Source organism: Lissotriton helveticus, chromosome 3_1 (assembly GCF_964261635.1).
Source record: "Lissotriton helveticus chromosome 3_1, aLisHel1.1, whole genome shotgun sequence".
Classification (NCBI taxonomy): Eukaryota; Metazoa; Chordata; class Amphibia; order Caudata; family Salamandridae; genus Lissotriton; species Lissotriton helveticus.
The window spans coordinates 671,678,042-671,692,040 of record NC_136061.1 but is presented as its reverse complement, the minus strand read 5'-3'; positions in this window follow the sequence as shown (position 1 = coordinate 671,692,040).

Sequence of the window (13,999 nt, the reverse complement as noted above, 5' to 3'; positions counted from 1 at the left end):
TACCTTCTGGTCGGGAATAATTGATGTTCTCAACAGGAAGCATATACCAACGCCTACATTCTCTGCTCACTTAGTTCTGTTAGACATACAAGACACGAACAGTATATACAAGGATCTGCTAACTATCATTTTCGCCTGTGCTAGACTGGCCATCGCGCGAACATGGATCTCGAAGGAGCCCCCTAGCGTTATGGAATGGTGGTATCTTATCCATGAAATACATACTATGGAACTCTCATTGGCTAAACTATGAGGCTCTAAAGCCCTAAAAGGAAGGGAAAAAATTTGGGGAACATTTATTAGTTAAATGGATTAATATTTTATGAGACCGACATGTTATACATGTTATGCATTTATATATATATATATATATACTTTTCCTTCCTCTCTTTTCTCTCTCTATAATGATAATATTATGTACAGAGAATCATGCATATATGTACAATTGAGTTGATTCTATCATTGTATTTTCTGTTTTTTTCTTGCAATATATAAAAAAAAAAAATAGATATTGCAAAAAAAAAAAAAAGAAGAAAATATGAATCTGATTTGTGATCATAGTTTCAGGTGTTTATAGCTCGGTTTGTTTTGTTTAATAACATTAGGAAGTAGTGTTGGAAATGTACTCATTCAATTTAATATTCATACAACTCCTGTACAGTTGATATGTATTTATATATGTGTGCTTATGTATCTGTGAATTTATATATATATATTTGTTTTTAAATGTTATTATTATTTAAAATATGTTTGTTGTTAGTGTTTAAAAATATGTTGGTTTTGAGGGTATATGTCTTTTTATGTACAACATTTAGTTATTTTCCTAATTTATTTTTATTTAACCATTTACTACTGTACTGACAGGGACAAAAACCCTTCTACCTGAGATTGACATGCAAAGTATTTAAATATTATTTTTATTTTTTAAATTGTGTTTAAAAATATCATATTCTTTTCTTTTTTTACAATCTTTATTTCGATCTGTTTGGATCATAAAAGATTACAACAATTAAGAATATTTAGAAAAATTATCAGATAAAAAGATTGCAAGACAATGCGAATAAGCAAAAGTTAAAAACGGTACAGAAAACATATTTAAAAACCAATGACAATGCATTACATTTAGATATAATCAAGCAGTGCATTTTTCAGTATTTAACTTGATGCAGCGATTGCGAGTGTGCCACATTGCTGTTAAAAATGTTGCCACTGCAAACATAATTTGGGGGGATAAGTCTGACTATAGTATTCTGTAGGCTGGGAGGTGGAGCCTAAAACCAAGGTTTTTTAGGAGGGGGACAAGCCAGTATTTCCTGTGTCTTTGATAAGCTTTGCAAATAAATATAATGTGCAAATCATTTTCTTGGGGATATGAGCAGGCTGGGCACTGTGTGGAGGGCTGAGACTTAGCCCAACGATCCGTGAATGCCCTTAGAGGGAGGGTGCCATATCGCCACTGCATGAATAGTTTTCTTGTCAGGACGGGACTAATTCCGTCAAGGACAAGCTCAAGGAGGTATGAATCCTTGGACTTGATAAAGAGATTTGTTAGAGACCCCTCGCTTGTACTCTCAGACGAGGCGTGCAGCTTTTGCTCGTAAAAATCTCTCGAGAGAAGTTTGGGTGAAGTCCTGCAACAAACGTTTCCCGGATCAAGCCATAGGTCCGTCCTTCCCAGAGTCTCGCAAGTTTGTCTGACGTATCTCAGCCAAGGAATTAGGGTAGCATTTGGTAAGCGTAGGATCTCCTCGAGCTCAGCCCTATAGCTCGATAATTCGGGGGTGCTCCAGATTCTGCGCCAAAAAGTTATAGGTTTTAATCCCAACTCTTTAGTAATGGGTCTAAGACCCAGATCTAGTCTCAACGGGAGGAGAGGGGTACTAGCTGGTAGGGCTGCCAGCTGCCTTATGAAGTTGTTCTCAGTAATCTGCTGTTTCTGGGCGATTGAATGACCCCACAGTTCTCCGCCATAAGTAACTGCATATTGGTTTTGAAAGTTCTTTAAAATTTACATTTATTTATTTCTATAATTTCTTTTTGTTGAACTTTTTCTGCTGTGCTGGCTGAAGGGCACAAGGACCTGAGAAAGGCATGCAAAGTATTTACATAGCATTATTTAAAATATTTTTGTTTGTGTTTACAAATAACATATTGGTTTTGAAGTGATATTTCTTAAAATATACATTTATTTATTTTCATATTTTATTTTTATGTAGCCATTTTCTACTGTACTGACAGGCACAAGGGCCTGACAGTGGCATGAAAAGTATTTATAAATAAAGAAAAAGTTTTTACCTAGCCTGCTTATACATATAACGTTTTTGTTCTTTCTTTCTAAAATAAATGAAAGATTTTTAATGGATATTTCTTATATTTTAAGCAACACATATTACACTCACTTCATAACTTACTTTTATTTAGTGGTTTTCTAAAACACTGATAGACCCAAGGGCTATATGAACTATTTGAAGTACAATATTTACTTCATTTTTTATTTTGCAAAATTGCCTTGCTCAAAAATGTAAAGCTTTTGCTGACTTCCTAAAAATTAAATGTTTGTTTCGAATGCATATTTTTTATACTTGTAGCTATTTAATATGTCATAAAGATTACTGGGCAATCAATTTTCTCAGCTGACCCAACACCAGGATAACATCAATCTCCTAGATCCCCATCAATCGGGCTTCAGAAAAGGCTGCAGCACCGAAACCGCAATTCTCAATGTCTTAGACAATCTACACAAGTCACTGGACTCAGACCAATGCTGCCTTCTCATCCTCCTAGACTTATCGGCCGTATTCGATACAGTCGATCACACTCTGCTCCTCAAGGTCCTCCACGAAAGGGCTGGTCTTGAAGAGACAGCCCTCCACTGGTCCTCCTCCTGTCTACATAACCGCTCACAAAGAATAAAAATTAAAAACTTTGAGTCCGACCTCCACCCAGTCATTAGAGGTGTCCCACAAGGGTCAGTGCTCTCCCCTCAGTAATCTGCTGTTTCTGGGCGATTGAATGACCCCACAGTTCTCCGCCATAAGTAACTGCATATTGGTTTTGAAAGTTCTTTAAAATTTACATTTATTTATTTCTATAATTTCTTTTTGTTGAACTTTTTCTGCTGTGCTGGCTGAAGGGCACAAGGACCTGAGAAAGGCATGCAAAGTATTTACATAGCATTATTTAAAATATTTTTGTTTGTGTTTACAAATAACATATTGGTTTTGAAGTGATATTTCTTAAAATATACATTTATTTATTTTCATATTTTATTTTTATGTAGCCATTTTCTACTGTACTGACAGGCACAAGGGCCTGACAGTGGCATGAAAAGTATTTATAAATAAAGAAAACAGTTTTTACCTAGCCTGCTTATACATATAAAGTATTTGTTCTTTCTTTCTAAAATAAATGAAAGATTTTTAATGAATATTTCTTATATTTTAAGCAATGCATATTACACTCACTTCATAACTTACTTTTATTTAGTGGTGTTCTAAAACACTGATAGACCCAAGGGCTATATGAACTATTTGAAGTACAATATTTACTTCATTTTTTATTTTGCAAAATTGCCTTGCTCAAAAATGTAAAGCTTTTGCTGACTTCCTAAAAATTAAATCTTTGTTTCGAATGGATATTTTTTATACTTGTAGCTATTTAATATGTCATAAAGATTACTGGGCAATCAATATTCTCAGCTGACCCAACACCAGGATAACATCAATCTCCTAGATCCCCATCAATCGGGCTTCAGAAAAGGCTGCAGCACCGAAACCGCAATTCTCAATGTCTTAGACAATCTACACAAGTCACTGGACTCAGACCAATGCTGCCTTCTCATCGTCCTAGACTTATCGGCCGCATTCGATACAGTCGATCACACTCTGCTCCTCAAGGTCCTCCACGAAAGGGCTGGTCTTGAAGAGACAGTCCTCCACTGGTCCTCCTCCTGTCTACATAACCGCTCACAAAGAATAAAAATTAAAAACTTTGAGTCCGACCTCCACCCAGTCATTAGAGGTGTCCCACAAGGGTCAGTGCTCTCCCCTCAGCTTTTCAACATTTACATGGAACCCCTTACCACACTTCTTAGGAATTCTAACATCCCTTTCCACTTATATGCGGATGATACGCAGCTATATCTGGAAACCACCTCCATTGACGACATCCAGAGGCTAAGGGGTCCATTAGGATGTCACGTGGTGGCACCACCGCAGTGGTGGCGGGGTGGAAAAACAGCTTTTTCCACCTGCGAGCAGCGGAACTCACGTCTGCCACATTACGATAGGTAAACATAGGTAATTTCCCTTCCGTCCGTCGCGAAGTGACGCACACCGCCATCAAAGTGCGCCCGCCGCGGCGGCGGCGGGAGCCAATCGAGACTCTCCGCGTGCCGAATGACGTCCGCCCCGCTCGACAAAGTAGGATGGCCCAAACAAGCAGACGCACCGCAGCGGAGACACCGCCCAGCCTGAGCAGGCGGAAACTCGACAGCGGAGCGCGAACGCCGAGACCCGGTCATGAACGCCATGAACCCAGCCCTCCATATGCATCCGGTGATGTTCCTCCTACAACACTATCGTCAGAGGGTCCGCCGCGGATAACGCCGCAGGTACGCAACTACACAAATGCAACACACAACACACATGCAGACACAGGGTCCAATCACCACACAGATACCCTGCTGGGGGACACACCACATCCATACGGGCACCCACACATCACCCACCTCACAACAAGGCACCCCTCAGCATCCGGGACACACATTGACCGCCAACCAACAGCAACGTCCCGGTCCCGTCACCACCGCGGTCAACACATGCGCACTATGCAGAAGGCAGGGCCACTCCAAGGCATGGGCAGGGCACAAACACCACAGGGATACACAGCCCCCAACCACACAGCAACACACCCCATCAACCCACAGGCCAGGTGCCCATCCCAGGCACCCCCATGCACACCAACAAGCACTGCAAAAACAAGCACAATACACACTCCCTGCACCACACAACACACAACCAGGGAGACAGCCACTGCAGGAGTGGCGGACAAGGAACACACCACACCACTGCCACACACACTCAAGGCTCACAATCCTTGCCAGCACACACACACACACAAACAAACACACACCCTGGGTGTAGCCACAAACACAAACACACAGGGATGCCACAACCGATGCCTGAACAAGAACAACACACAAACAATACAGGAACACATACTGAACTACAACAGAAACACACATCCCCTGTCAGCCAAACTGGGGAAAATCAATGGGAGAACAGACACAACAGGAGTACACAACAACATCACTCAGGAACAAAACACACACACTAAAACACAAATCACACACGAAGTGCATCAGGACCAACACCCACAGCCACATCAAACCCATCACAGATGCACATGAAACCTCTATCAACAAACACCACAAGACATTAGAGGATGCACATCAGGCAATGCCAAGGCCACATAAACACAGCACTGCATGCACAACAAGCATTGTCTGCCTAAAAGGCATGCTTGACACAACCGTATCACACGCCACAAATCAGTACTGCCCAAATACAACACCACACCCTGGAACTGAAGCAATACCACACCCTACATCCACACATCAAAGACAACAACTACACATGCACCACTCTGGGATACAAGAGCACAGCCACCTCCACCTGAGCACTGGCCAGCACACACAGCTGAAGTCCACATGACCACTACAGAATGACCAATAGCACAGGGACAGCACACATAAACCATTGGGACAATGTCCAGAGTGGAACAACACCTATGGCCTAAGAACTGCACCACAAAGCACAAGCCCACATATGAAGTGATGGGGAGGCACACACACATGGAAACCAAGGGGAAAGCTGACATCTAGGTTAAACAGCCTGCATGTCAGTAGCAGACATGTAAGGGGTGTACCACACACAAATAGAGGGACGGAACACCCACAATGGCCAAGCACAAGTGGCACACATAGGGGATGGCCTAAAACCACACACACCATGCCATACAAGAGTGGAAAAACCAACATATGCCTGCAATGCATGTCCCCCAACCACACATGTGAACAGTGTAGGCAACAACAGCAAATCACTAACAAGATGACTGCATGCCAGGTAAAATAGCCATCACAGATCACACAATTTGCAGGCTCAGATGGACGGAAGACCCTGTCACCCCTACCCAAAATTATGATGGCTGCAAAGAGCCTTGCAATGTTGAAGTGATACGTGGAGCATGGTGCACAGGCAATCAAATGCAAACACAAACAGAACTTTAATCAGCAAGGACACCGACAAATCCACACCAGAAGTAACTGTATTTATTCACATATTGCACAGATGCAGCGGTACAACAATAGTAGACAACAGCAAGGCTCAAAATGATGCTAAAATGCTATATACCATGCACAGGTGAAACACAAACAGGAAGGCCAGTGTCCATAGCACAGGTGAGAACACGACCCAGCAGAGCTACAGGGCCAGTGTCCAAGGCAGGGGAGAGGCCAGCACAGCAGAGCAACAGGGCCAGTGTCCAAGGCACAGGTGAGAGCACGACACAGCAGAGCAACAGGGCCAGTGTCCATGGCAGGGGAGAGTACAGCACAGCAGAGCAACAGGGCCAGTGTCCAAGGCACAGGTGAGAGTACGACACAGCAGAGCAACAGGGCCAGTGTCCATGGCAGGGGAGAGTACAGCACAGCAGAGCAACAGGGCCAGTGTCCAAGGCACAGGTGAGAGCACGGCACAGCAGAGCAACAGGGCCAGTGTCCATGACAGGGAAGAGTACAGCACAGCAGAGCAACATGGCCAGTGTCCAAGGCACAGGTGAGAGCACGACACAGCAGAGCAACAGGGCCAGTGTCCAAGGCACAGGTGAGAGCACGACACAGCAGAGCTACAGGGCCAGTGTCCATGGCAGGGGAGAGTACAGCACATCAGAGCAACAGGGCCAGTGTCCAAGGCACAGGTGAGAGCACGGCACAGCAGAGCAACAGGGCCAGTGTCCATGGCAGGGGAGAGTACAGCACAGCAGAGCAACAGGGCCAGTGTCCATGCTTGTAAACAATGGTCAGGACTAGCACACCTGTATGAGGCACAGGCGCATGAGGGGGATGTCAACTCACTCCTGGAAGTCATGCTGACTTGGACCTGGCTGTGTGTCGGTGACAGCACGCCTACTTAACTGGGGCGACAGAGCCCTAGGTGATGTGGGGCTAACAGTGGCTTGCCAAGCTGGAGGGCTGTGTGGACTAGGTGGCATAGTGGTACGTGGAGGGGAAGTCTTGCAGACTTCTGACACAGTGTGGGTGGGAGAGGTTGGAGGGGTGCCCTTCCACTTTTTGGGAATATGAATTGGCTTCCCTGTCTTGGGGTTGATGGGAAGTGTTGATGACCCAACAGGCACACACACCAACTGTCCCACATCAGGTGCAGACACTGGCACTACCTCTGGTGATGTGCTGAATCCTGCGGAACGCTTGGTCTGGCTACGCCTCAGGACCTCCTTCCCCTCTTTGCCTGGTGTACCCCCTACAGTGGCCTGCTTTGCCTTTGTGCCAGGGGTGGTGTCTACAGTGCCCTGCTTTGCCTTTGTGCCAGGGTTGGTGTCTCCAGTGCCCTGCTTTGCCTTTGTGCCAGGGGTGGTGGCTACAGTGCCCTGCTTTGCCTTTGTGCCAGGGTTGGTGTCTCCAGTGCCCTGCTTTGCCTTTGTGCCAGGGGTGGTGTCTACAGTGCCCTGCTTTGCCTTTTTGCCAGGGGTGGTCTCCACAGTGCCCTCCTTTGCCTTATTGGCAGGTGTACCCCCTACACTGCCCTCCTTTGCCTTCTTGGCAGGGTGTACCCCCTACAGTGCCCTCCTTTGACTTCTTGGCAGGTGTACCCCCTACAGTGCCCTCCTTTGACTTCTTGGCAGGGGTGGTCTCTACAGTGCCCTCCTCCACCTGCTTCAATGGACTAGGAATTGGGGTAGATGTGGTGGGTGGATGTGGCCCTGTGCTCTTCCTAGGTGTACCCTTGATATGCAATACCTCCTAAGTGGACACAGACACTGCATGGGTAGGTCTGTGTGAAGTTTCTGTGACAGGAGAGTCTTTTGCTGGTGGTGCCTCTGTGGCATGTGAGCCTGATGTCTGCCTCATTGATCGCCTGGCCTTGATCTTCCCTGACTGGCCCTGGTCTGTGCATTGTGGGGTGGCCCTGCTCTTCAGTGGGGATGGTGTCTGTGGGCGTGAGTGTTTGGGTTGTCTCTGTTGTGTGCTCCTGGTGCTGTATCTTTTTGGTGACGCAGGCGAACCGTGGTCACTGTCACCTGATGTGGCCACTGACTGGGGGGTGGACAAAGGCACCAGAGCTGCAATGGGAGCATGTGCCTGTTGAAGGGCTGACGTCACTGTGGATGACAATGCCTGGACTGTCTGGTGTAGCCCACTCACGTCTGAGTGTATGCCCTCCATGTATGCAACCACCTCGCCTAATTTCTTATCATGGTCACTTAAGGCATTGAGCAGGGCGGTCTGGCCCACACAGAGCTAACGCAGGAGCTCTACACACTCTGCACTGAGGGCAGCAGGGGGGACAGGTGCAGGGGCAGCGGTGCCAGGTCTGAATGTGACTCGTCCCCTCTTGGTGACACGGATACGGGCAGCACCAGAGGAAGTGGATGGGAGGCTGGGCACTGGCCGCTGGGTGGTAGATGATGATGCAGACTCCCCATCCCCTGTGCCTGCCAACATGGAGGCATCCCCGCTGGCATCAGATGATGTGGTACTCTGTGTCTCAGCCACGGATTCCTCCTGCATACTTCTGTCCCCCTCAGATGCGCTGGTGGGCTCTGTATCACTGGCCTCCGCTGCAGCTGTAGTGCTACTCTCGCCACCACTGGGTTTGGGCTCATGTTCCTCCGTGGTCTCTTGCGAATCTGCATGAGAGAGAGATACAGGGTTGTGTATGTGTCATCATCTGGTCACACAAATTCAAGACAATGCACTACAGGAGAGGCCCAAATCTACATGGTAACCACCACCCCCTGCAACCACTGTGCAGCTACACACAACATAGACCACAACAGTGCCTGCAAAGCAGAATATCTGCCATGAGTGAGCCATGTTGATGCCACACAGCACTACACCCTGCCCGTAGATGAAGTGTACCACACACACAACTTGGCCTGCCCACACCTTGTGACATGATGAGGGTACAACACTTGTTACCACTAACAGACCTCCAGGGGGGAACATGAGGGGACAACACACACACACCTATTAGGACATCACAGTCCCCAATGCCACGTAGTCCATAGCAAGCACCATGTGATAATCTGTGGCACATTATTTGCAGATGTTGGGGCACCAACGATCATGGTGCAGGCAAAGTAGGCATACATGAATTCACACTCAGCAAGTGGACACAGCTGTTCACCCCATAATAGATCACACACACCATCCCATTGCTGAATGACCATGTGGAGCCCAACACATCTGGTAATGTGAAAGTACAGCAGGGAGTATCTGCTCTGTAAGGCCAGGGTGGCACAATACCTGATACAAGCACACATCACAGCAGCACAGCACAGCACAGCAACACACGCATATCGCATTGCTCACCGCTGCCACAGGCCCTGTACACATGCATCCACTCCAAGAAAAAGTCACGCTCCCCAGATACTCACCAGCCCTGCCTTGCTGGCGATGCTCCTTCAGACGTGCATCCAGGTCTGGATGAGTCACTGCCAAGATGCGGCCCATCACTGGAGTCATGCTGCGCCGTGCCAAACGCCCTGTGCGTGGTAGCATCTCCAATGTCTTCTCAGCCACGGTTCTTGCAAGCCGACTGATGTCGTCCCACCTCTTGTGGCAGTATGTGCGTCTGCGCTTTGATACCCCCAGGGCTCGCACCTTTGCCGCAATGGCCCTCCACACGGCCTTACACTGGTTTACCTTGAGCTGCAGGTATGAGAGAAAAGAAGGGTAAATGACCTGTTCCACAATGTCAGGTACCAACATCTATCAGTACAGTAGCAAGACCCAGACTCAGGACCTATTGTAACCTCCCTCCATCCCAAACTGGGGGACACCTCACAAGGGCACTTTGCATGGCCCACATAGATGTGATTGCATGCACACATTGGGGCGTATAGGGTCCAGGATAATCTCACAAATGCAAGATGCATCAACATAATATGCATCGACAGAAGTGTGTAAGTCTGAAATTACACAGGGCACAGATGTGGCTATCTATTATTCATTGGGAAGGAACTGGGGCAAGGAACATGTGAGTCTGGTGTAGTTTTTTATTTGTGTGGGCAGCCACTGTTCCGACTCCCTGGGTCACACTAAGTCAGACAACAGGGGCACACAGAAATACTCACACAAGCTATTAATGTCCTGCCAACTACATGGCAAACATTCGGGGCTCTGTATGGCTGACAATGTAACACTTCCCACTCACACATACAGGTGTAGGCATGGGAAAGAGTGACATTGTGACACACACACTCCCTCGCCCTGGAGTCAGCTTGTCTGTCAGTGTTTGACACAACCCCACACCCTCAGGCATATACTGCAGCAGCACAACTACACGTCTGACACCACTCTGCCCGACGGCTACCTTCTTGGTGACTTACCACGACATTGGGACCACCAAACAGCCTTGGGTACTGTGCCAGCACCTCATCCACAAGGACCCCTAGCTCCTCGCTGGTGAATGGACTGGCACAGATCTTCTCCGTCCTTGCCATCCCTGTGGACATGGAACACCTGTGGCGGAAGTGAGTTGTGAGGGGTCCCAGGCAGCAGGCTCTACAGGCAGCAGAAGGAGAGGGTCCCAGGCAGCAGGCTCTTTAGGCAGCAGCAGGAGAGGGTCCCATGCAGCAGGCTCTTCAGGCAGCAGCAGGAGAGGGTCCCAGGCAGCAGGCTCTTCAGGCAGCAGCAGGAGAGGGTCCCAGGCAGCAGGCTCAGGAGGCAGCAGCAGGAGAGGGTCCCAGGCAGCAGGCTCTGTGAGCAGTGGAAATGTGAGGCTGACTCCCACAAACTTATAGCCCCCTGGGGTCGCCTGTAAGCTGCAAAGCAGCACCAATTGGTTGTCCAGGTCTGCCTCTTTCAAAATTATCCAATGACCGCCTCCGCGCTGGCGGAGCACACCTTCCGCGTTTTTCAAATCTGCATCATGCCACCGCGATCATCGCTCCCATTGGCTGTAGGTAATGCTCCATGGCAGTGATGCACCGCGGGTGCCCGGGGTGCGCTACCGCCATGGTGCATCATTCAAATGCATCCAATGACCGCCTACGCGCTGGCGGAGCATGGCCACCGCCACGTACACATGTCCATGTGCCAATGGCTTCTGCACTTGTGAAGGGGGTGGTGCTGGTGTCACACTGCCGGGGACAGGCGGTAGGTACCGCGATTCATACGGCGGAGCATGGCCACCGCCATGTACACATGTCCATGTGCCAATGGCTTCCGCACTTGTGAAGGGGGTGGTGCTGGTGTCACACCGCCGGGGACAGGCGGTAGGTACCACTATTTTCATAACCATTCATGGCTATGTCAATCCTGAACACTGGATCAGTACACAAAAGCAACATGGTGAAGGGCACATCATTGTACACACAATGCCATACTTCCATGTCATCCACAGGTGGACGCACGTTCAGTGTGACACACATTGGTCTGTGGTCCCTGCCATGTTACTCATGCATTTCATGGCTGATGTTGCTTGACACTCTTGGGCTGGTGTTCATGATGTGGTACTAATCAATTTGTAGTGGGTCCGTGATGACCTTGACAAGGCTTGTGTCACTGCATTGTATCGTATCAGACTGGTGCATTCACAACAGCTCATGCACACAACTGACCGTTTTCCTGATACTGTGATCATTGTGTAGATGGATGTGTGCATAGTTTACATGATGCATTGACGTGTGACAGGTACAGCAGATGGGTATGATACATACATGGTACTTTCCTTACTACTTGGCGGATGTTGCAGCACCTTGCCTGCACATGTGAATTGTGTTCTCCAGAATGTGCGCATTCACATTCTCCGATGTGTTTGTGGCACTTGTGTATTGTCAGTGGAGAGGTGTGCCCTATGTGTGTATCAAAAGGCCAGCCATGTAACCTTGTGTGCCATGCATCTCTCAGGCAGTCGATGTTTATCCATGATATCATTGATGGTATGTGCTGTGGCCCTCTCATGATGGTTGTCACTGACATTTCGATTTTTACATCTCAACTAGGAGGAGGCCAAATCTCCTACGTCACCCGACAGTGCTGGAGGACATGGAGAATGAGGCAATAATACGGAAATTCCGCCTGGTTAGACCAACACTGAAGATCCTGTGTGACCTATTGGAGCCCCACCTGCAGCCTCGCCGCCACTATCCAACGGCATTCACACCCACATACAAGGTGATGGCAGCACTCCACTTCTGTGCGACAGGTTCCTTCCAGAAGACCGTGGCTAGCGCTGGAGGGATGTCGCAGCCCATGTTCAGCATGGTGCTGAGGAATGTTCTTGCTGCCATGATGCTGTATCGGAATCGCTACATCCATAATCCCTAGGAGAGGAGAATTGGCTGCCGTGAAGGGGGAATTTTATCCCCTTGGGCGCATCCCACATGTTGTTGGTGCCATTGATTGCAGCCATGTAGGTCTGGTGGCACCACAGGCGACGGAGCACATTTATAGGAACCGCAAACATTATCATTCCATCAATGTGCAGGTGGTGTGCCTTGCGGACATGACCATTTCTCATGCATGTGCGAAGTATCCAGGCTCGGCACATGATTCGTACATAATGAGGAACATCATGGTGCCACGGATGATGGAGTATCTGCATCCCGAGCGTGCTTGGATTGTGGGTGAGTATGCCTACTGATATGGCGTGCTGTGTGTTACCTGATGCACTCTGGCTGTGCAACATTGCAATGGGTGTTTGTCATTCACAGATGACTCAGCATATCCCAGTAGGCCATGGATGTTAAGCCCCCTCAGGAATCCCAGGACCCCGGCTGACATCCTCTACAATGAGGCCCATGGCAGGACCCGACGGGTAATCGAACGGACTTTTGGCCTGCTGAGGTCAAGGTTCCGCTGCCTTGACAGGACCGGAGGTGCACTGGCATACTCGCCTGGGAAGGTGTGCAAGATCGTTGTGGCATGCTGTATGCTGCACAACCTGGCCATCCACAAGAGGTTCCCCCTAAAAAAATTGCCCCCACCTGCTCAAGGACCTGAGTCCAGTGATGAGGACAGTGGAGAGGAGGAAGGAGTAGACCTGCGCCAGCAGTTCATCAACCGCTACTTCACTTGAAGGTGGGTGACGAGGTACAACGTGTACATTGTCTGGTGTGGTTGCTGTTGTTGTGAAGGGCTATGCGCGGATGTAACCGACAGGCACACGTTCAGTCACCTGTGTGTGGTAAATGTGACATTGACGTTCCATATGGGGACGTATGCTGGACCCTATTTGTTCACACCTGCAGCCCATTGTCTAGTATGCCTGTTGTGTCTTGTGTATGTTTTGTGTAGTGTTCTGCCTGTGATGCCACAATGAGACCAGTGACTGTTGTTCTGTTGTGTCTCCCTAGGTGCTACAGATGAATCATGCACTACAAACTGTACAGCATTTGGACACATGGACCTTGTCAACATTGTAAATATTGCACTAAAAACGAGACTGCACAAAATCTGGTGCGTCATGTATTTTATTTTGACAATGGACATGTGATTTGTGCGGGAATATTTACATGACAGTGGGGAATGAGCAGTGAGTTGACAGTCCTGTTCGATGAGATGCAAGAGTAGAGTCCACATGGATGTGGTGACCCAGTCCAACAGACAGGTGCCATTGCCAAGGAAATGTGGGTAAAGACAGTCCAAACAGTCAATGCAGTAGGGAAGAGGGTTGTCATCACGGCTAGCTCCGTGACTGGCATGTGGCAGGTGCTTTGCCTCCGGAGACTCCCAGGCTCTTCTTTGGACGCC